Below are 23446 nucleotides of genomic sequence, written 5' to 3'. Positions count from 1 at the left end.
GTCCCTCACCCTTCCTTATTTCTCTCTTCCCTTCCCTTCTTTTTTTCTCGTTCTCTCCCCCACTCGCTCTTCCTCTCTGTCTTTCTTCCCTTCCTTCCTTCCTTCCTTCCTTCCTTCCTTCCTTCCTTCCTTCCTCTTTCTTTCTCTCTCTCTCTCCCTTCCTGGGTTAACAGATCTTGTTCATCTTGTTTCCTCATCTAATTCACACAACAGCAGCCTCCTTCTCCTGAAGAAGCTCTTTCCTTCCTCACAACCCCACTCTTTGCAGACCCCTGCCCACTATACTATCTATATCTATCTATCTATCTATCTATCTATCTATCTATCTATCTATCTATCTATCTATATTCTCCTCTCCTCTACAATCAAGAATATCTTTCAACCAGTAACAGTTGCATTCCAACTGACCTTAACCATCACAGGCTCCTCTTCCCTATCTGTATATGGAATCCCCACTGCCCAATCACCATGGTGCTTCTGCTATCATGGACTCCTCCTTTCTATCTGCATATGGAATCCCCACTACCCAATCAGGTGCTTCTGCTCGCAAGCTCTCGTGAGATCTGCCACACATGGAATTAGCCATGGGTACAACTTAGAGAATTATATATAGAGATGGTTTACATTGTTTTTAAATTGTTTCGTAATGATTGTTCTTAAAGGACTGATTCACGGGTTTTATTTTTGTTGCTGTGCACTGCCCATAGCTGTTTGCATGGGGCGGTATATAAAGGTAATAAACAAACAAACAAACAAACTGTTCTATCGGGAGAGAACAGGAAAGAGATTCAAGCAGAGCTCAACCGCAGCCTTCAAATATATCTAGATTTGGGACATGGACGATAAATAATTAAGCTTGGAAAATGTCAGTTGTTAAAATAACAAAATGAACAACACTCTAGCCCTATTCAAACATATGTTGCATGTACATACAGGCATTTTTTTGTACATGAGTTCATTTTAAAAATGCACCTGAGTATAGTATAGTCCCCATTAAATACAAATAGGAACTGTACTATTATCTGTGCACTGACCATATGTGTAAATAATTGAACTTGGACACAGTTCTGTGTACAAAGCACACAAACTGTACATATATTGAATATAACTTGAATTGAACATAATATGTTCAGTTCAGTATAAGCACATGTATTTGAACATAATGAGGCTGTTCTCATGAGCAGCCAAGACTGGGCTTGGTTGCCCGTCAGAACTGCAGGGATCCATGCGGATCCCAGCGATACCAAGGCAGCAAAATCGCCCATGGAGTCCACCGCCTATGGAGGGCATGAGGACACCCTTAATTCAGCTTAACAGGATCAGGCTCCCAGCCATTGCCAGGGGATCCCCACAATACACCGTGTACTTGCATAGTGCATTGTGGGATATCTGGGGGCCAGTATGACACATCCCGGCTCCTGCACCTCCGTGCTGTCAGGGGCAGTGGCTGAGTGTCTGGGCACACAGTCTGCATGCCCAGCACCACAGGATGATCGCCTGCAGGGGACAATAAGCTTTGCAAGGCTTCCTCCCCACCCACCCACCCTCATATTCTATCATTAGAACAGCCCCAATATAATAGATAGCATTTCCTAAATGCCTGCATGGAGATGGTAATGGGCTGGATGAGGGATAACAAACTGAAGTTGAATCCAAATAAGACTGATATACTGACTGTGGGTGGTTGGGACCTGAGACATGGTTTAGATCTGCCTGTTCTGGATGGGGTTACACTCCTCCTAGAAGATCAGAAACGTAGCTTGGGAGTGCTCAAGGATCTCAAACTTTCCCCAGTTTCTCAGGTTGAGACAATGGCCAGGAGCGCTTTTTATCAGCTTTGGCTGATACATCGGCTATGTCCGTTTCTTGAGGAAAATGACTTTAAAACAGTGGTACGTATGCTGGTAACCTTCAGGCTTGACTACTGTAATGCACTCTATGTGGGGCTGACTTTGCACGTACTACAATTGGTGCAGAATGCGGCAGCCAGATTGGTCTCTGGGACAACCTGAAGGAACCACATAACACCAATTTTAAAAGAACTGTATTGACTGCCCATATGTTTCCAGACAAAATACGAAGTGCTGGTTATTAGCTATAAGGTTCTTAACAGCTTGGGCCCAGGGTATTTAAGGGAGCACCTTTGTTGTCATGAACCTTTCCACCTATTACAATCTTCTGGAGAGGTCCAGTTAAGGTTGCCGCAAGTTCATTTGGTGGCAATTCAGGACTGGGCTTTTTCTGTGGCTACCCCGGAGCTTTGGAATATGCTCCCCACTGAAATAAGAGGATCTCCTCTGTTTTCAGGAAGAGCCACAAGACATAATTGTTCTCTCAGGCTTTTAAGTGGAATTAACTTTAAAAATTTGTTTTTTCATAATTTTTAATGGGATTGTTTTTATTGTGTCATGGAATTTTAATCTGTTTTTACCTTCTTTATATTGTTTTTATATTGTTGCAAATTCTGTACACTTCTTAGAGATGTATATATCAGACAGTATAAAAATATGGTAGGTAGGTAGGCAGACAAACAGACAATATGTGGACAGGGTTTTTCTGTTCTATTGAATTGGCAATTATACTGATGTTTCAAATCAGTTAGACAGTCCAAAAGCTAGCCCACTTGTGCCCAAAACATTCATGCACCCACCATCTTGGATTGGGGTAGATGACATCATCACAAACTATGCCATTGAGGTGTCCCTACAGCTGCAGCAAGTTTGGTTCAAATCGATCAAGCGGTTCATTAGTTAGCCCACTTGCACCTCAAAAGTTTACACGTCTGCCATCTTGAATCGGCATAGACGACATCATCACAAGCTATGCCACTGAGGCATCTCTGTGTGTCACTCATTGCAACTGTATGCAATTTGGGTTAAATAGGTTAGACAGTCAACAAATTAGCCTGCTTGCGCCTCAGATGTTCATACGGCCGCCATCTTGAACTGGCGTGAATGACATCATCACACAGCATGCCATTAGGGCATCCCTATGTGTCTCTACAGTGGTAGCAAATTTGGTTCAAATCAGTTAAGTGATTCACAAGTTAGCCCACTTGCGCTTCAAAAGTTTACGCGTCCACCATCTTGAATTGGTGTGGATGACATCATCACAAACTATGCCATTGATGTGTCCCTGTGTGTCACTCACTGCAACTGTACCCAATTTGGTTCAAATGGATAAGGCAGTCCACAAATTAGCCTGCTTGCACCTAAGATGTTCACGTAGCCACTATCTTGAACTGGAGTGGATGACATCATCACACACCACACCGTTTGGGCATCCCTATATGTCCCTGCAGCTGTACCAAATTTGGTTCAAATTGGTTAAGCGGTTCACAAGTTAGCCCACTTGTGCCTCAAATGTTTATGCATCCACCATCTTGGATCGGGGTGGATGACATCATCACAAACTACGCCATTGAGGTGTCCCTTAGTGTCCCTACAACTGTATCCAGTTTGATTCATATTGTTCCAGGCATTGAGAAGCTGATAGCTGGGGACACACGGACACACACACAGAATGCCGGGTGATCTCATAAGCCTACTGGAAAGTAGGGATGTGCACGGAACCACGGAGGCGTGGTCCGGCACTTGGGGGAGTGTGGCTTTAAGGGCGGGGGGGGTAGTACTTACCGCCCCCGCCGCTCTTCCCCCTCCGGTGCTGGACTTTCCTAAAACATTCTTGAGTGGCAGAGTTCTTCCCTGCCGCCCCTGCCCCCGTCGTTGTCTTCCAAGTTTGCAAGCAGTAAAAGCTGGCACCACACATGCGCCCGTTGCAGCACACGCCCATCGCAGCGCGCACACCACATACATCATTGTGATGTCTGTGGCGTGTGTGCCGGCGGCGGCAACGGGCGCGCGTGTGCCGCGACGGATGCATGCGTGGTGCCAGCTTTTACTGCTTGTAAACTTGGAAGACAATGACGGTGGCAGGGGAGGCAGGGAGGAACTCTGCCGCCCCAAAAACATTTTAGAAAAGTCCAGCGCTGGAGGGGGAAGAGCGGTGGCGGGGGGGGGTAAGTACTACCCCCCCAGCCTTAAAGCTACACTCCCCCTCCCCGCCGAACTGCTGGACCGGTCGAATTCTGGACCGGTCCGGAGGCCTTTTGTATGGCCCCGGACCGGTCCGTGCACACTCCTACTGGAAAGTAGGCTAATAAAAATAGAGCTGAGCCATTAAATAATTTCTGGATGGGGCTGCCTTTTAAGCCCAAGCCTGGGTATTGCTGCCCTGCCATATGTTATCTTTGCTGCAGTCTAAGGGGGTTGCCCAGTTTATGGTTCCACTGCGACTGTATCTGCTTGTGAGCATACTTCTGTATTGGTTCATTTAAGGAGATCAAAACATATAGTGCCCTTCTTCCCATCCCATCCCCTTTCTCTTTTGATTGCCAGAAGTGGGAGAACAAGGTACACAGTGGGAAGCAGGCATCCCCCCATGTGACTGTTCCATTTGACAGGCTTAGAAGTGTGGGATGGGATGTGGCAGAGTCCATGTTACTGGGTAATGGCTTCAGTAGCTCGGAAACAGGTGGTGTGGCAAGTTCTCGGAAAGGCGACTATAGAGAAACATGGCAGGCATGGAGCAGGCATGCCCCTGGGTCGTCTGAGCCACCGTCTCTATGATTTCAGTTCCAGAAACAGCACAAAACTGCAGTTAGGGTGGCATCTGTGTTTGGACATAACACTGCTGCTCCCAAACCTCAGGTTTGAGTGACGAATCTCACTACAAACCAAAAGTTCAAACTGGAATTTGGCAAAGGAAACCACAGGTCGCTTTTGGCACAAAACCACAGTTTCACACATTCAGACGTACAGGGATTCCAACCTCAGCCCCATTTAACTGTAGTTTGGCATTACATGCAAATGGGCCTTCTGTTTATAGTGACAATGCAGCAAAAAGATCTCTCTTTAATATCACAGCATTGCCAAGAAATAGTTTGTGAGGGATCATCACTGGGGATTTGCACCACTGACTTGTATGCTCATGAACAAGCAAATGATGTGTTGGGAAACAAGTCTTCTGGTCTTTCAATGCATAAAATCCTTACGGTCAATGACACTTCGAAGGAGGAAACATGGCAATTTGCTGCATCTGATGACAAATACATAATTCTTCCTGGTCCCATTAGCCACAGTATGAGATCACTGAGAAAATATCTCTTGTTAACCTCAGCACTAGGTTAACCTCAGCACTATGGCTGAGGTTAACAAACCTGTCAGAAGCATCATTGACTGATCCATGTGGTTGCGAATAATTTCATAATCTTTCCTTTATGAGTGGGAGGGCCCTCTTGAAACATATTTTTTATTGAATTCAAAAGTTCTCATCTGTGTTCCTGAATGCCACTTGAGAATAAACTTGGAAGAACATTCTCTCTAAATAATGTTAAGATAATCCTATTCTGAATCAAAGAGCAACAAAACCTGTGATGTGTTCCAAGGATAAGCCCTGTGTTTACAAGAAACATCCATCCATCAATTTATTTACTTCTCAATGTCAGTGTGGTGCACACTACTTGAGAAGGAGCCAGGTCAGGTAATGTACATAAAGTGGAGAAAAAGATGTTTCACTGAAAGTTTTGAAAGTTCTATAGCTACATACTTCACTGTGAGGTATGCGGAGCAGTCAAATACTATATAAAACAATGTCAATGAACTTGTTCCTACTCAAGCATAAACACATGGAAATATGGACCAGAGACTGGGGAAATCAATAAACTTCTTATGGTTTGAGGACTGTAGTCATCATAACTTAGGAGCTTTCAGGTATTAAATTAATTAGCTCAGGCCTGTCCAACTTGTGACCACTCATCATGCACAGAGATTTATGGCATCCCTGAAGAGACTTGATCAACATCCTTCCCTCCTCACTTGAGACAGCAAAAGCAGGGGTCCCTGGCAATTCCCCAGTGGTAATGTAGACTCTACAGTATGAGACTAGTGAGCTGTGTCCAATAGTCACAAACGCAGACATGTCCAAATGGTTAAAGCATGGGTGTCAAACTATGCCCCTCCAGCTGTTGTTGGCCTACAACCCGCATCAGCCTGGGTTACTGCCTACTATGACTGGGAATTATGGGAGGAGGATGGGAGTTGTAGGCCAACAACATCTGAAGGGCTGCAATTTGACAATCTTGGTTTAAAGTGTTAGACTAGGACTAGGAGACCTGAGTTCAAATCTCCATTCAGTCATGAAATTCACTGAGTTGCTCTGGGCCAGTCACTTATCCCTCAGCCTAACCTACCTCACAGGGTTGTTGTGACTATAAACATAACCATGTATACCTTGGAGGAAGGATATAAACATAGTACATATACAAATAAATTTCTTCAACAAATTTTTTTAAATATGATTTTTACCAGGTGTTAATACACTAGTCAGCCCAGGAGATTCCTTTTAAGAATGTCTAGTTTTCACTCAGTGTTTAGGTCGAAACTAGCCAATACAGCTTTAGGTCCAAACTAGCCAATCCATGAACAATCTCCTGACAATCCCCCTCATTATGGAAAACTGCCCGTTTCGATGGAGAAACAGCGGGAGATGGGGTTGATGAACCCACCCTTTGCCCACCCTGTCTCACCCTTTGCCCACTCAAAATAGCTTATTTTCTGTCTAGATGGAAAAGATACATCGGAGAGAATGTAGCTGAGATGGGGGGGGGGATTTCAAATGGAACATAGGAGGAAAATAATTCGTGTAATCACTACTGCTTTACCACGCCCAGTCACAGCCTTTGATGCTGCTTTTGAGTTTAAAAAACAACCAAACAAGATGATGGAAGATTCTTTGCAATACTTAGCTATGAATAATTCAGAGGGGTCTTATACAGTGCAGTGAGGTTGTCACCGGCACGCACATGGCCTCTACACATGCTTGCCACATGGTTGCTGACCACACAAATGGCCACTGTGCATTCACAGAGGCTATGTGTGTGCAGGCAGCACTCAGGGGCAGCTTTGGGAGGGCACCGCTGGCACATGAAGATAGCTGTGAGAAGTGCCGCCGATTCAGGAAGCGGGGGATGGATGGAGGAGGAGCCGATATGCACCTGCTCTCTTTTGTGTTAAAGGTGCAGGTGATGTGTTCCAAATCACATGTCGAATCGTGATCCATGCACCAATCCAACCTGTTATGCTTGTGCAACTTACCTTCCCCCCAGTGTTTATATTTGTTTATTTCATGGTTCAGAAATGTTAAAATATTAGCCTTTAACCCTAGATTAGGGCAACCAATGAATTGAGCTCTATATCATGGATTTCTTGGCTCTAAAAACATTTGGGTTACAGCCAGGGGTGTTTTAAATCAGTTATACATATTATCAACCTCTCTTCTATATCTCAGACATGCCCACATGAGCCAAGGTCTTTGAAACACACTAATGAAGAAGACAATAGCCCCAGCCAGGACTGTCACCTCAAATGCTACAACAACTTATGTATATATGTTTCCTTCTTCTAAGGGAAGATACAGGTCAGGACCAGCCTTAACATGAAGAATCCCTAGGTGACCGTTTAGGGCAGAACTTGGTAGAGGGCAGTGTTCCCAGATATCACTGACCACAACTTCCATAATCCCCAGCCAAAGGTAATTGCAACTGAGGATGATGGGAGTTGTTGTCAACAACTTCTGGGAATTCTACTGGTAGAGTGTTCCCTGTAACACTCAGGACTTGGTAGAGGGCAGTACTTTTATTTATTTATTTATTTATTTATTTATTTATTTATTTATTAGATTTATATATCGCCCTTCTGATATGGCTCAGGGCAGTTCACAACATGATAAAAACAGTTAAAAACAAATTAACAATTAAAATCAAACTATTAAAACACAATAAAACCAATAAAACAGCTAAAAGCCCTGAAAATGAGGGCAACAATTTAAAAGTTTAAAACAATTAATCATTTAAAACTCTTTAAAACTTTTGCTGCTGCAGCTGATGAACTCAACTTGCTGTAGCACTGTGGTGAAAATGGGGGTGGGGATCAAGGTCTTACTGTAGCCCTACATGCCACAGGGCCAGGTAGGATGCTTGAAAAAGGGCTACAGGAGCTTCAGGGGAAGAAGAGCAGAAGACTCCATCTCTCCTAACTGCCCTCTCTGACCGGCTATAAAGACAGCCTCATGGTATTCAGATGAACTACGGGAGCTGAAGCGGCGAGGTAGATGACTAGAGCACAAGTGGAAGAAGACTCGGTGCAACCCCTGCTAACTTGGCAAAGAGGTCCCTTTTAACGTGGTGATTCTCTTTATTTAGCAGGGGGAGAGTAACTGGCCCTATCCACCCCCAGCACAGTACCTCCAGTGACTGTTGCTGGTGTCTATCTGATGTTTCTTTTTAGATTGTGAGCCTTTTGGGGACAGAGGTTCATCTCATTTATTTATTATTCCTCTGTGTAAACTGCCCTGAGCTATTTTTGGAAGGGTGGTATAGAAATCGAATGAATGAATGAATGAATGAGTAACTCAGAGCACATTTGAAGAGCTAGGCTATGGCAGTGTGAGCAGCAAAGAAGCGGTTCTTTTCTGCCTACATTGCTTACACAAATTTATGTCCAGCTGAGTTGTCTAGGGTGTTGAGGGGGCTAGTATGTACCCCCTCCCCCTTCAATTTAAACTTGGAACCATCACACCGTTCCTTGCTGTGATGTTCTTAATGACTTTTTTGTGGATAAAATCTCTCATATTCTGGCCAAGCTGGATTCCACAGTTACTGCAGAGTCTACTGTGGAATAGGGATGTGCACGAACTCATTCAGAGGCCCTTTTATGGGCATTCAAACAGGTTCGAACAGCCGGAGGTTCAGCCGGTTTGAAGATGGGTGGGCACATTTAAGGGTGGGGGAGGGTGCACTTACCCCCCACCCATGTTTCCCCCACTGGCGCTCTCTTAAAAACTGGTCTGGTGAGATGCCAGCATACCTCTCTGCTGCCCCATTCACTCCTCAGTCCAGAAGTGACCAGAAGTACCCCACGTGCATCCGCATGTTGACAGATATTCAAACAGCTATTCAAATAACTAATAAAGAACAATATTTACTACTACTACTACTACTACTACTACTACTGTGTGTTGCACTTCTGGTTTTAATTATAATTAGATAGTCAATGATCAATAATAACTGTTCTATATAACTCAAAAGGAAAAACACTCATACGTGCTTTTCCTTTACCATCAATATAAACTATGCCTGAGTCATGTCTGGTTGGGAGGGGACACTTGTTTGGAGGCCAGAATGTTGAACTTAGTGGGAGAAAGGAAAGATGCTGGGATAACTGGACATTAGGATAGAGATGGCAGTGAGAACTGGAGCTGGTTCTAGCAATACTCCCCCCTTCACACAATTAAAAAGGGAACATTAATCTAGTATTTGGGTCATGTCTTGAGTGGAGAGGCCATTTGGATGTGATAAAGGGATGCACACTCTTAGTGTGTCCCCCTTTTAATCATGGAAGAGGAGCATTATTGGCACTGGCCTTTTATCAGCTAGTTCAGATGGGATTTTGGATGGTGTGGAAGAGGGCTGGGTAGAATTGTCATAAGTGAGATACTAGGTAACAGATGTAACCCTAGGAGTGTAGCCCTCTGTAGAAGCACAAATACAGTTGGGTTTTTTTCCTACCCTTGGGGCTACTGTAGTGTGGATCTCCGAGGAGAGATATTCTGAGGAAAGTTCTGGACTGGAAACAAGAACAGGGAATGAGAAGAAAGCAGCCAAATCCTGGATTGAGAAGATCAGAGTGAAGAGACAAGACAAGCAGATAAAGAAGCTTGGCAGGGATACAACCTCAGCTCTCTTCAGGAGAAGAGTGGAGTGAGGGTCAGGTCTGACCCAACTGAGTTGTTGCACTCTAAGGATTTATGTGGGCTATGGATTTTTAAAAAGTATATCTTTGCTGGAATCATTTTTATCATATCTTTCCCCTCACTCCCCTTCCTTTTGTCAAATAAACCTCAGTTCTGGTTAAATATATCTGAAAAGTAGCTCACTGGATTTGCATCTGTCCCCTTGGTGGAAACATTCATATACACAAGCACTTTTCATTGACCTACCCATGTTTGATTATTCTTGTTGTGCAAATAAACCTTAGCTCAGTTAAAATGGTGGTCTGCTTTGAAGTTCACACACATAGGTTTGAGCCTGTGCCCTGAGGAGAATATCTAAGTTCAGCTAAAAGCAACAGTGGACCTATGACAAATGGAATTTGATAAAGCTAGCATACAAAAACTTCTGTAATTGAGAATAACAAAATGAAAGCAGAACATTAATGTTTTGTCATGGTCATCAAAGCCCATCACTTGCAGTTGTGTTGCAGCAGGCTGATCTCAATCTAGTTAAAAGGTAATAATTCCACACTGTTATGATTCAGAGTGTATCCTGCAGACACTAAACTCAGCAATATCTGTAGATTTGTTTAAAATATGCTGTAATCTTCTCATTAAACCAATGCAAAAAGGAATAAAGAAGTCATTGACTAAACACATAAGGATCCCTTAAGCAGTTTATTTTTTAATATAGATTCCTATGGTACAATGGAATATATCCAGAGTAACAGAAATCCAATATGCTCATGCAAAACTAACTGAAATGTAATGTAAACATGTAAAGTGCATTTGAATTTTTAGGGGTCACTTTGTTTATATAGATTTAGCTCGTACAGTTATCAGCAAGAAAAAGCTGCTATATTATTCACAAATTGGCAATTAAGATTAAAGTGTTCTTACTGCTGCTGTTTGTTTTACTTTAAAAATGCATCTCATTTAACTTTAGGAAGAAGAGAAGATTGATCATGTTCCAGCAATGTCAAGAGATCATAAACAATTTGAAGCACAAAGAAGTAATCCTGTGTTGCATTTCTCTCTTTCTCATCCTCTGACTAATGTAGTAATGAGTGACTATGAAGAGGGCTTAAGGCTTTTGAAGTAATGTCATATGTAAACAATATCTCTCATACACCTTCAAGTTGAATGAGGTGCTGCAAGAATATGAAAGCATTAATTTTCAAAGGAGAAGGATTTGTCCATAATGAATGTGTGCTTTCAAAGAGACATACTAAAACTGGGAATCATCTTCTTTGTGAAACAGAAAAGACAAGGTGCTCCTTTATAAAAGAAATACATTTGGGAATAAATTATGCAAATATAGTAACTTTGATTTCATTTCCCCACTTGTCCGGATTGTATTTCTCTTTGACTTAGAGATTTGCTACCAGGGGCAGGGTGAAGTGTATCATCAATGACTCAGGTCAGTGTGAATGGATGAAAAATTCATAGGATTCATAATCATAATTGGCTTTACACTGTTGTACTTCTGAGTAACATGTCATGGTGACCTTTCAATTAGATTACTGTAATATGATTTACATTGGGTTGCCTTTGAAAACTGTTCAGAAATTTCAGCTGGTTCAGGATGCACTGCTGCCTGGTTGTTAATTCGTGAAAATTGCAGGGGACATATTCTACTGATTATTTTGTTGTGGAGTATGTGAAAGACCTAGATCAATAAGGAGTTTTGTGGTTGCTGTTTTGCTATCTTGCCTTTAATGCTGTTAAAGTTAATTTATTGGTTTTATGCTGCTGTTTCACAAGTTTTTATGAGATTTACAGATGAGCCATTGAGGCAAAAAAACAACACACACATAAATAAATAAAGGAAGAGAAGGTGACTGACTGGACAGTCAGAAAAAGTCCATTACTCTTTCATGGGATAACTCGGATCTGATCACACACCTCTACTGGGACAGCACCGATGTTGGGGAGTATGTGTAAACGAACAACTATCCCCGGTCCCATAAGGAAAGGGGGCCCACTGGCTGGCAAACAAACTGGCTGTGCAGTTTGCACAGTTTGCAAATAAGCCTTCCTGACTCATTTGCAAGTTTCTGGCTCCTGATCATAGTTTGGGGAGTGTGTGATGTTTGCATAGGAGAGAGAGAGAGAAGGCATGCTGAGCAGTGATGTGCACGAACTGGCGATTGAACTGAGCCCCTGGTGGCGCAGTGGTAAAACTGCTGCCCTGTAACCAGAAGGTTACAAGTTCGATCCTGACCAGGGGCTCAAGGTTGACTCAGCCTTCCATCCTTCCAAGGTCGGTAAAATGAGTACCCAGAATGTTGGGGGCAATATGCTAAAATCATTGTAATCATCATGTCTTAGAGAGCTCCGGCTATAGAGCGGTATATAAATGTAAGTGCTATTGCTATTGCTATTCAAACATAGGGAAGGAGGCTCCTTTAAGGCGTGGGGAGGGTGTCCTTACCTGCCCCACTGTGCTTCCCCTCCGGCACTGCTTCAAATACCGCTGGTCCAGGGCAGCTGTATACCTTCTCAGTGTAATACCAGAAGTGGCCCATGGATGCACGTCACGCACACATACCCATGTGGGCCACTTCTGGTATTATGCTGACCGGGACGGCAAGACGATATACAGCTTACACTTGGATATTCCACCTTATTTATGAAAAACAAGTGCTATAACTCTGAAACCAATGGTTCCTTCCCTCAATTTATATATTTTAAATATGTTTAAATAAAGCAAAAAATAATGAAAGTATTATGCAACAGCTTCATAGGAACATAGGAAGCTGCCATATACTGAGTCAGACCATAGGTCCATCTAGCTCAGTATTGTCTACACAGACTGGCAGCAGCTTCTCCAAGGTTGCAGGCAGGAATCTAGGGACATAGAACATAGGAACATAGGAAGGGATATAGGACATAGGAAGATGCCATATACTGAGTCAGACATTGGTCTAATATCTAGCTCAGTATTGTCTTCACAGACTGGCAGCAGCTTCTCCAAGGTTGCAGGCAGGAATCTCTCTCAGCCCTATCTTGGAGAAGCCAAGGAAGGAACTTGAAACCTTCTGCTCTTCCCAGAGCGGCTCCATCCCCTGAGGGGAATATCTTTCAGTGCTCACACATCAAGTCTCCCATTCAGATGCAACCAGGGCAGACCCTGCTTAGCTAAGGGGACAAGTCATGCTTGCTACCACAAGACCAGCTCTCCTCTCCCTCAGCTGTATCTTGGAGATGAGATGAATGTCTCTCAGCTGTATCTTGGAGATGCCAGGGAGGGAAATTGAAACCTTCTCCTCTTCCCAGAGTGGCTCCATCCCCTGAGGGGAATATCTTACAGTGCTCACACATCAAGTCTCCCATTCATATGCAGCCAGGGTGGACCCTGCTTAGCTAAGGGGACAAGACATGTTTGCTACCGCAAGACCACTCTCCTCTTTACAAAATTTGTGCTTCCTCACAAAATTTGCCAAAGCACTATGACAAACAAAATAAGGTAATGTTTTTCATGGGAGCAACTTCAACTAGAGTATGGGAGCAACTTCAACTAGAGTCTGCAACCTGTTGAACTATATAGAACTCTCCAGTACACATCTATTCAGCTTGGAGGGGTAGTTTAACTCTAGCTTGATGTGGACCAGAGTTACCTACACATACAAATGATTTTAAAAGGGATCTATTCTGGCATTATACCAGTACGTAACCAACCGGGGCTCTACACTATTGATGCCATCAGTAACAATTACAAGTATAATATAGTGCCAATAGTGTATTAGGCTAGGGATGTGCACAAATTGAATTTTTCAAAAATTTGTTTCAAATTTGAATTGAATTTGAATCTATTTGAGCCTGTTTTGATGCCTCTTTTCAGGAGGAGTGGGGGTGAATGGTTTTTAAAAGGTGCCAAACAACCCTCAAATCAAATTTTGAAAATTCAATTTGTATTGTAATCTAATTGCCCTTTTAAGGGGTGATTCAATTCAAATTCCAGTCATTCAAATCACCCAGATTTGAGTCAAATCGATTCAAAACTGACTAGATTTGCACATCCCTATTCTAGATTTTGATCTCTGTTTAACCCAATATCTCCAATTCAGAGCCATAAGAGCATGCTTTTCGCTATTTCCCCTGCCAAAAAGTGATGTTAGCAAGTTTTGATAGATACACCAAGATAAGAGTGCTTTAAAGTTGATCTATTTATCTCTTCATTATCAGGCAGGTGAAGTCTCATCAAATTCTGAATTGCTGCTTTTATTAGGTTATGAACAAAACTACATAGCAGTCATCAACAGATTGCTTATGAAGATTATGGAAAGTAAACCAATAGGAGTTGCACAAATAACACCTAAGCATCAGCAGAAAGAAGTAGTAGAAGGGTGAGCTTAGGTTCAGCCAAATCTTAGAAGCTTCTGCAATGATCAGCATTAAAATGTATACTTCATTTTATTAGCATATTAGAATTAGAGATAATACTGCTTAATGAGAGAACTATAAGTGAGTTCAATTGCAGTTGAATTATAACTGCTGTCTTGACGTTTTGGGTTGGGAGATATCTCTGTAGATTTTTTTTTTAATTATGCCATGAGTAAGCAGTCATTATCACTTTATCTATAGTGCTATTCATCACATTTTAGGATACTGTGAAATGTTATGATCTGCATTAAGTAAGTTTCTATATTAACATAAAGGAGGGGCACTTAGCATACACTACACTGCATTTATGGTCCCCCCCACCATTTTTATACCACCTGATATATACATCTCTAGGCAGTATACAAAATTTAAAACAATATAAAAAGTCACAGATTAAAATCCACAGAACACAATAAAAACAATAGCATAAATCAGTTATTAAAACAAATTATTAAAATTAATTCTAAGTAAAAGCATGAGAGAACAGGTGAGTCTTGAAGGTCTTCTTGAAAACAAACAAAAAAGAAGATGCTCTTATTTCAGCGGGGAGCATATTCCAAAGCCCTGGGGCAACCACAGAGAAAGCCCGGTCCCAGATCACAACCAGATGAGCCGGCAGCAACTGTAACCGGACCTCTCCAGAAAATTGTAACAGGCGGCAGGGTTCATGACAAAGAAGGTGCTCTCTTAAAAATGAGAGGCACACGTTTGCATGTTTTTGTGTGTTTGCATAGTGTTGGGTGGATACATTGGTGTGTCATGTGTTTATGATCAGGCAGTAAATAGCATTAAACCTCAGGCTACAGGAGTTTTTTTTGTCATTGTTTCAGATCGATGTTAGAGATACCATACATTTTCTCATATATGGTGGGGTTGTCCTCTTGATATGATATTTTCCAGACCAACTTTCTCTTGTATCAATTTAATTATCAGTTTATTTCCTCCTTTGGACCCTAATCTTGATTTTGGGGATATTTAAATAGCTGTATTGAAAAAGAATGCTAAACTTTAGTACTCTTTATTGCTAGAATTTTATTAGCTAAAGCATGGAAACAATAGCAGGCTCCACCTAGTTTGTTATGGCTATACTACCTTTGACATATAATGCTAATGAATAAGATCACAGTGTATAAATACCACGGGGGTGGGGTGGTGGGAGAGAGGATATATTCTGTGGGTGTATTCACTCAAAATTGGTCCCCCTTTTTGATGGAATTGGATTATGTCTAGGGAGACCATACAAGAAATCTTATCTTTAATTACATTGTTTAATTACATTGTTTCAAATTTTATTTTGAAAACTGGACAGACTCTGTTTCTGCAGACTGAAGTAATATAATGTAATATAGATAATGGTGGGTTGTATTCTGCTTCCTCTTCTTTTTTCCTGGAATGACATTGGTCCCCCTATGTAATTATATTGTGCATCACTCCTCTTTATGTCAATGCGCCTTTCTACTAGATATGTTTAAATCCACCACCACCCCACTCCTCCTCCACGGGAAGCCCTGCATGCACAGTAAAACATTTCCTATATTTCCTTTGTCATCTATGCCACTCTGGAAATAAATGCTGTTAGTATTTCCTTTTTAAGACACTTGCCATGTTGAGTGTGTTTCTAGGAGTTCACAACATATCTTTATTTGCACAGCAGGGCAGGAAGTAATCATAGAATTTTAAAAATTCTGCTCATTCCTCATTTAATACATCCAGCGTATGAAAGATCTGAGCCTAAAACCTAATTACAGGGATGCCATAAGGTAATTGCCAAGGTAGAATTCCTCCAACGTATCTCGCTATGTCTCCTGCAAGATAATCCATCACTTGGTATACGTGAAAGATATTGCCATATTGTAAAACAAACAACATTAGTTTTAATTTTAAAATAGTGCTTGTGTATTTGTGCTTGAAATATTAACTTAGTCATGTCCTTGTTGCTGTGATAAATATTCTGAGGTGTATGAAGATCAATGATTGAAAATTAGATAACTGCTGGAAATTTAGATCCTTTTTTATTGTACTATCTTGAATTGATTCTATCCATTAAACTACATGACATGAATTAGATTTAAGCAAACATAGCATTATTTATGCTATACAAAATGAACAAGTTATAACTTATCATGTTAAGATTGCAGTGTGTTAATTATGTTCAATGAAGTACCTCCTGGGGAAGGAATAAGCACGGTGACAAGGCAGATGCAACATTAGAGTAAAATGTTTTTTATAACATGAAACATGCACTATCTTTAATATCCTCGGTCTCTTTAATCAAGCTGAACGTGACATCAGATTAAGTTCTAATTATGGAGAAGTATTCAGATATGTATAGATAAAAAGCTTTATATTTATAGATTCAAGAGTACTGTATAGTCTCCCTCCTGCAGAGACGATCACCCAGTTATTCTGGATTAGGCATACAGGTAACACTCATTATTCTCAGGTATTCTCTTTTCACCTATAGGTGTGAATATGGAAACTGTGAATAATGAAACCTTACCCCATCTAGGAGTTAGGTTTCTACAGACACAAAAAGGGCAAAAAAAGAAAAGAAAAGAAAAGAAAAGAAAAGTGGGGAGGAGGCAGAAATAAGTGAAATGAAGTAGACCTTGCTATCCAGGTCTCCAGCAATGATGCCCCAAACCCCAAATTCCTCTGATTTTCCACACAAAATAATGGGGATTTTTTTTTAAAGAGCCACAAAATGGCTCTGCACTATAAAATGGCAGCCAAAAATGGCATTGGAAATCATTTCTGGCCACTCAAATCCACAAATAGACAAATTTTAGTCTTTTCTTATACCATGGATAAAGAAACTGGGTCTCTAAGATCTGTCCGCGGATACACGAAACCATGGTTGTTGAAACTGCGGGCAACAAGGGCCACCTGTACTGCTAGTGCATCTCTTTAGTGCATCTACTAAAACATTTGCTAGATTTGAGGATTCTGGATTGAGCATTATGTAGAATCTTCTAACCTAACAAGTCTTTCATATTTACCTTCGAAAATATGAAATGATTTGATTCCTCCAGTTTTAAATGTGTATTTCATACTTGGTGTGGGATTGTAAATATCAGTCTCATTATCATGGAACTTTGGGTGGTCTATGTTTTAACTATTGTTATCGTGTCCACAAATCTTGAAATGCTATTTTTAAAGCAAAGGCTCTGGAATCTTCTTTCTTAATGTCTGAACTGCAATAATCGTAATAATTCGTAATTCAAGAGACTACCTGTACTGTAATAGTCATCCGAAAACATCCAATTTAAGATGCATCAGGCAGAAATTCATCAGGGGCATATCTAGAAGAGACTAGAGAAACTGCATCTGTTAAATGTCTGCCTGGATGCATCCCGCCCCAGCCCAACTGAAAGACCAAGGCAAAGTGTGGGTGCATGGAGCTCATTTCTAAAACTATCATCTTTACAGATTATATGGCACAGAAGTTAAGATGGGCACCTTAACTTGCAATTTCCATTCTTTTTAGAGCATGAGTGAAAATGTAAAGCATCTTAACTCTTATCTTAAACTGAACATTTTTGGATTACTGAATTCTAAAAAACAAAAATCTGATTAGACACTATGAGGAAGAACTTACCCAAATCACAAGGCAGAACTTTCTGATGATGAACACCAAAAACTTTGTAAAACCTTCAACTAAGATAAAGTCACACTCCCCACACCCACCTGAAAAAACACAATTAAATGAAATTAGTGGATTCAGTAATAGTGGCCATGTGATCTAGAAATGTGCACAAAACTGGTTTTGTCAGTTTGGATTCAAGCCAACTTTTATGCACCATCGAACAAGACACTGTTCGAGTTCAAACCGAGCTAGTTCAAAAGGGCTCAGAGCTAGTGATGTGCCCGGACCGGTCCGGAGGCTATTCTACAGGCCTCTGGACTGGTCCGGGGACGGGCGGTTCGGGTTTGGATGGATTGGGGTGGTGGGGTTCCATTAAGGGCGGGGGAGGGTTTACCTACCCCTCCTGCCGCTTTCCACCTTTGGTGCTGTATTTTCTGTAGCAATGGGGCGGCAGGATATCTTAACTGCGCGCTACAGTCCAGCGCTGGTTTCCTTTCTGGGAGGAGCTCGCTTCAGCGGATCCTCCGACGATCGCCCTGGCAGTAGGCCTTTTCTGGCCTCCGGCCCAGGGCTTCTGGAGCCGATGCGTGGAGCCGATGCGACGGCAGCGGTGGCGAGGCAGCATCCAGCGAGCCGGTGCCACGGTTTGGTCCCTTGCTGGCTAGGAGGAGCTCTCTCGAGCGGCTCCTCCGATGGTCGCCCCAGCGGCCGGCCTTTTTGGGCCTGCAGGCCTCCGGCCAAGGGCTTCTGCTGGTGGCGGTAGCTCCACGTGGAGCAGCGTCGCCAGCAAGGGTTACACTGCATCTAAGCAGCAGCACAGCCTCTTGTGGAGGACTGTGGGGTCGGAAGCAGAGGCGGCAGCATTCAATGAGGCAGCGCGCGGTTTGGTGCCTCACTAACTTTTGGCCAGCAGCGGTGGGGAGAGAGTTGGTCGGCGGCTTCTGCCTTGGGTGGAGCAGCCGAGTGTTAGTGGTGGGACAGCAGCAGCAGCAGCCCGCCTTGTGTCTGATTAGCAATTAATTATTTAAATTAAATGGGGAGACAGGACAGAAGGAAAAGAGTGAGGATAGAAAACAAGGGTGGGGGAAAGCAGGGCACAGACAGAATCAACCCCACATGGTCCTTATTGGTGTGCACTGCTTTTGATGAAGGCGGACTGCTTGGTAATTGGAGAGAGTACAGCCCTCTTTCTTGTGCTGGTCGACTCTGTCCTGCCCACCCCGTCAAGTCAGACCGCAGGAGCTGAGGAGGTGTCCTGCCGCCCCATTGCTACAGGAGGCACGCAGTCAAGCGAGGAAAGGGGTGGCAGGGAGGTATCCTGCCGCCCCATTGCTACAGAAAATACGGCGCCAAAGGTGGAAAGCAGCAGGAGGGATAACTAAACCCCCTGCCCTTAATGGAACCCCCACCCCAGTGCCGGACCGCAGCTCCACGGTTTCGTGCACACCCCTACTCAGAGCTCTACTCGTAAAGCAGAACCTGGTGAGGATTCCCCCTTACCAGTAAAGGGGGGACAGGTGGCTTCCCCAAAGATAGAGCAATTGGGACGGGAGTAAGAAAGTTCCTATGAGTGCTGCCGCTGGCTCTGTTTGAACCGGATCTGGTTTATTTTGAACTCAGACTGGCTGAGGGTGGTCCAGTTTGGCTCTCCAAACTTGTCAAGCCTGGCTCAAACTAAGCCAGCTCGCACACCCCTAGTGTAATCCCATCTCATGATTGTTCAGCAGGGAATAAGGACACAAGAAGTAGGTGATTTGTGTTCACTTAAAATCTCTACTTCATTTTTTTCTTTTTCTACTGTGTTAGTCAGTTTGGCTTAAGGCCTACCATTATTTTGCTGATAACACCATCCTAAAGGAAATAGTTCTGCAGGAGAACTATGAGGTTTATGGGAAATTTCTGAGAAGAGAATCTGTAGTTTCAGATATGGTTGTCAATACAGTTGTTATTTTTAATGATAATTGTTGTTTGGGTCCCCCCCCCAGTTATGGACTCCGTTGGGCAGTGGGGTGATCGGTACACCAATAGAAGTCCCACTCTATCCCTGGTCCCCAAACTTAAGTACACACGTGTGCTATGGTCAGACACTTTGACAGGAATCCCAGAAAGGGAGTTGTTCTTATAAACCACAGCCATTCCACCTCCCTGCCTGCATCCCCTCACCTGTTCCTCAACACAGAGTACTCCTGCAGGGAGAAGCTGGGACCAAGCTGGGCCACCAGCCTCCCCAACGAAGTCTCTGTGATACATACCAGGTCAGACCCTTCATCCAGAATAAGATTTTTACATTGTTTTCCACTCACATTTTTTTAAAATGACCTTTCCATTATTCTCCCCTCTCTCAAGACCATTTTTCAGGGATTGTTTAACTGTTCCCTCATTATATGGAAGCAAGTCCCACTGACCTTAATGGGGTTTACTTCATTCTAGTTGTGTACATAGAATTGCGGGTTCAGTTATCAAAATGCTGCTGGAAAAGTCACGGATACTCCAGCCCAGCATTACTCAGCTACATGCTTCCAGAAAGCTCCAAAGTAGTACAGCAAGGAAATCCCAGAAACCATTCACACCCAGTGCCAACAAATTATTATTGTGGTGTAGACTGGATGTCAGAGGTATGTTTTTTGAAAGAACATTTTTAATTGTATAGACTGCATTGAAGAACTTTCTAAATAATGCCACCGAGGAAGGCTGAACAGCAGCTGAAACGGATACATCTCTTCAGAACAGCTATTGCTTTCATATGGATTTTGCCCCATTATAAATCATCATTGGAAACACCTCCCAGCATTCGTTGGTATTTTCCAGTGGAAGCTTTAGACATATCTATGGAACTTGAGTAAAGTCTATTTGTGGACTTTGACTGCATGGATCGGGGCACACCCAAAAATATAATCTTTGGACTTTTAAAATAGACTTTATTTATGTATCTATGCATGCTTTTTGTGTATGTTTTAAATGTGTGAACATTTGGTAGGATATTTAGTAGCTGGGATCAATATTTTGATATTAATGAAGTGTTATAATTTAACACTTATATTTGATTAAATTGTGGTATCTTAGGATTTATGCTATTTATATATTTGAATTGAGAGTTTTCACTTGGGGTTCTATTTTGCATTATTCTTTTAGACTGCCCTTGAACATGGAGTTTCTACTTAAGAGCCAAACTGCCTGTGAATATGGAGGCTTCATTTCTTAAGTATGGCCAAGTGAAGCTTCCAGTTTGGCTCTGATGTGGAAACTCCATTTTCAAGAGCAGTCTATACCAGAATGATGGTTTCTTGGTGCTGGGTGGGAATGGTTTTTAGGATTTCTTTGATGTTCCTCCTTCAGAACTTCTTAGCATGGGGCCCTTGGTCCCAAACCTATACATTTTTACTCAGAAATAAGCCACAGAGAAATAAATGGTGTTCCTCCCTTTCTATACTTTGCTGAGGGGCTGAAGGAAAATTCTTGCCTTGACTCTCTGTTGGTCGATTCCTATGTGTGTTTACTCAGAAGAAAGCTCCAGTGGAATCGATTGGCTTATTTTCTAGTAATTATGCCAAGGTTTTCTGAGGGCTTCTGCTTTCCCTCTTTGTTGGGGGTAAGAGAAAGGGGGCAGAGGGGGAAAACAAATGTCCAGGAAAGGAGGGGGGGAGGAATGGTTTTTCAATCATGCAAGGAGCAAGAATGATCATATATTGTTTTTATCAAGCACGTATGTTCAGAACCACGAAGACACAAATTGCCAAGATTTGCCCCTCCCAACTTTTTCAGAATTCTTGGTGGCCAGACTCAGTTATTCTCTTAGCTAACATTCCCTTAGTTATTTTCCCTGTTATTATGGGGATTTCAAATAGTAATTACTAAAAAAAATGGTCACCAAAAACTTGGAAACCTTTTATCAGGAGTTAAAAACCTACACTGCTGTATCTCAGTCATTTTGCAACAGATTTGCTCCAAATTTGGAGTGGTGGTTCTTTTGTTCCTTAGTTGATGTGTGCATAATTTAAGAGGGATTGGGTGGATTTGTTTGACTTTATAAGCAATAGAATGTTCAGTGCATATAATGTTGAAAACTCTCTTCAACTATACTGGCACAACTCTGCCAGAATAATACTGGAGCTTTTCTAAACGGCAATTCAATGCACTTAGGCTTGGTCTGGGGGTGGGGGGAGAGTTCATATAAGGGAACCACTTAGAGTGCCATCAGGACGGCAACAGAAGGTGCTGTTCATACAGCCAATGGCATTATTCAACTGTTCCCCTGACAATGTGCAATTATTTTGCATTATATGCATCCTAAAAATGTAGCACTTCGGTGTAGTGCTCAAAACGGCTTAGCTTCCTGCCACAGTAAAGCCTCTCAACTGGGCAGTTTTACTGTTGCTTGCCACTATTCTCTCTTGGATCTCATATCAAATGGTAATGATTTGGCTTTGGTTAAGTCAATTGATCCAATAATTTGAGCACAGTAGTTGAAGATTTAGGTTGAGTATTCTTGATGTGTAAGATTTAATTGCATTTACAAGGCTACTGTGGAATGGGGAGGTTCTAGAGGCTAAATGGTATGTAACTAGGCTTGCCACTTGAAGAACTCCAAAATAAATAACACATTGAGGTCATTAACATGACTGGGTGTGGTGGGGGGAAGACTGCTTAAACTCATCCTCCCCCCAGATGGACAACTTCGTGTTCCTGGAAGTGAGGTCCGTGCTCCCAGATGAGCAGTAGGGATGCGTGAACAGTGTGAGGGGGGTTCGGTTCTGCGTCAAACCGGTTTGGTTCGATGGGTCTGGAGTAGGACCCCGTTCAGTCCGACCTTGAACCAACCCCCCCTGACAGTTCGGGGGGGGGGGTTCACAATTTTTTTTAACCTTTAGCCCCTTTGGGGGGCTTCCTCTAAGCCATGGGGGGCATCTGAGAAGGTTCCCCCTTCTCCCACTGGCCTTGTTAATCACTGACGCGGCCCATGTTACTGCTTTCTGCCCCTTCGGGCCTCTGTAGCCCACCGCTGTGCATGTGCAAATGGCCTCTGCGAGGCCTGGCATGGCCCATATGAATATGCCAGAACCCTCTGCTCATCATCTCAGGCCCTGCTCATGACCCCACCACTAACAGAGATGTGATTGGCGGGGACTAGAGACAGGGCCTTTTCGGTTGTGGCCCCTCGGCTTTTGAACGCCCTCCCTGAAGAGCTTCGCCATGTTCCCTCCCTCAGTGTTTTTTAAAAACATCTCAAAACGCACCTTTTAAAGGAGGCTTTTTAATGCTCCATTATTGTTTGGTTATATTTGGTAGGTTCTTTAGCTTTTTATAATTTTCAGTTTTAATTTGAACCTAATAATTGTGTTTTTTAATCTGACTTTTTAAAAATTTAATTAATTTTATTACTTTTATTGTATCTGTGTTTATCTTATTGTTGTGAGCCGCCCTGAACAGTAGTACACTGGAGGGGTGGGGTATAATTTTTTTAAATAAATAAATAATAAAAAGAGACACCTTTATTATTTATTAGACACCATATTGGCATCTGATGAATTTTCATTAATTAGGAACTTGTATATGACTTGATTTTGGCCCCTCATCTGAATGTTGCAAACATGACCTTCTCCTGCTGCATGCTGTTTCATCTCACACTCTGCCATGCAAAACTAGAAA

The 23446-nt window shown here is 42.5% G+C and overlaps 1 long non-coding RNA gene across 2 annotated transcripts in view; it reads right to left on the bottom strand.

Annotated features, from left to right (window-relative positions):
- LOC128345689 (uncharacterized) overlaps positions 1–23446 on the bottom strand; it is a 33247-nt gene that overhangs the window by 7157 nt on the left and 2644 nt on the right. For both annotated transcript variants that reach the window (XR_008316585.1, XR_008316584.1), the window contains one exon: positions 17813–17901. This is a non-coding gene — a long non-coding RNA (uncharacterized LOC128345689). The remainder of the gene's footprint in view (positions 1–17812; positions 17902–23446) is intronic.

Source organism: Hemicordylus capensis, chromosome 2 (genome assembly GCF_027244095.1).
Source record: "Hemicordylus capensis ecotype Gifberg chromosome 2, rHemCap1.1.pri, whole genome shotgun sequence".
NCBI classification, from domain to species: Eukaryota; Metazoa; Chordata; class Lepidosauria; order Squamata; family Cordylidae; genus Hemicordylus; species Hemicordylus capensis.
The sequence above is the reverse complement of the archived record's forward strand: the minus strand, read 5'-3'. Positions and strand labels throughout refer to the sequence as shown.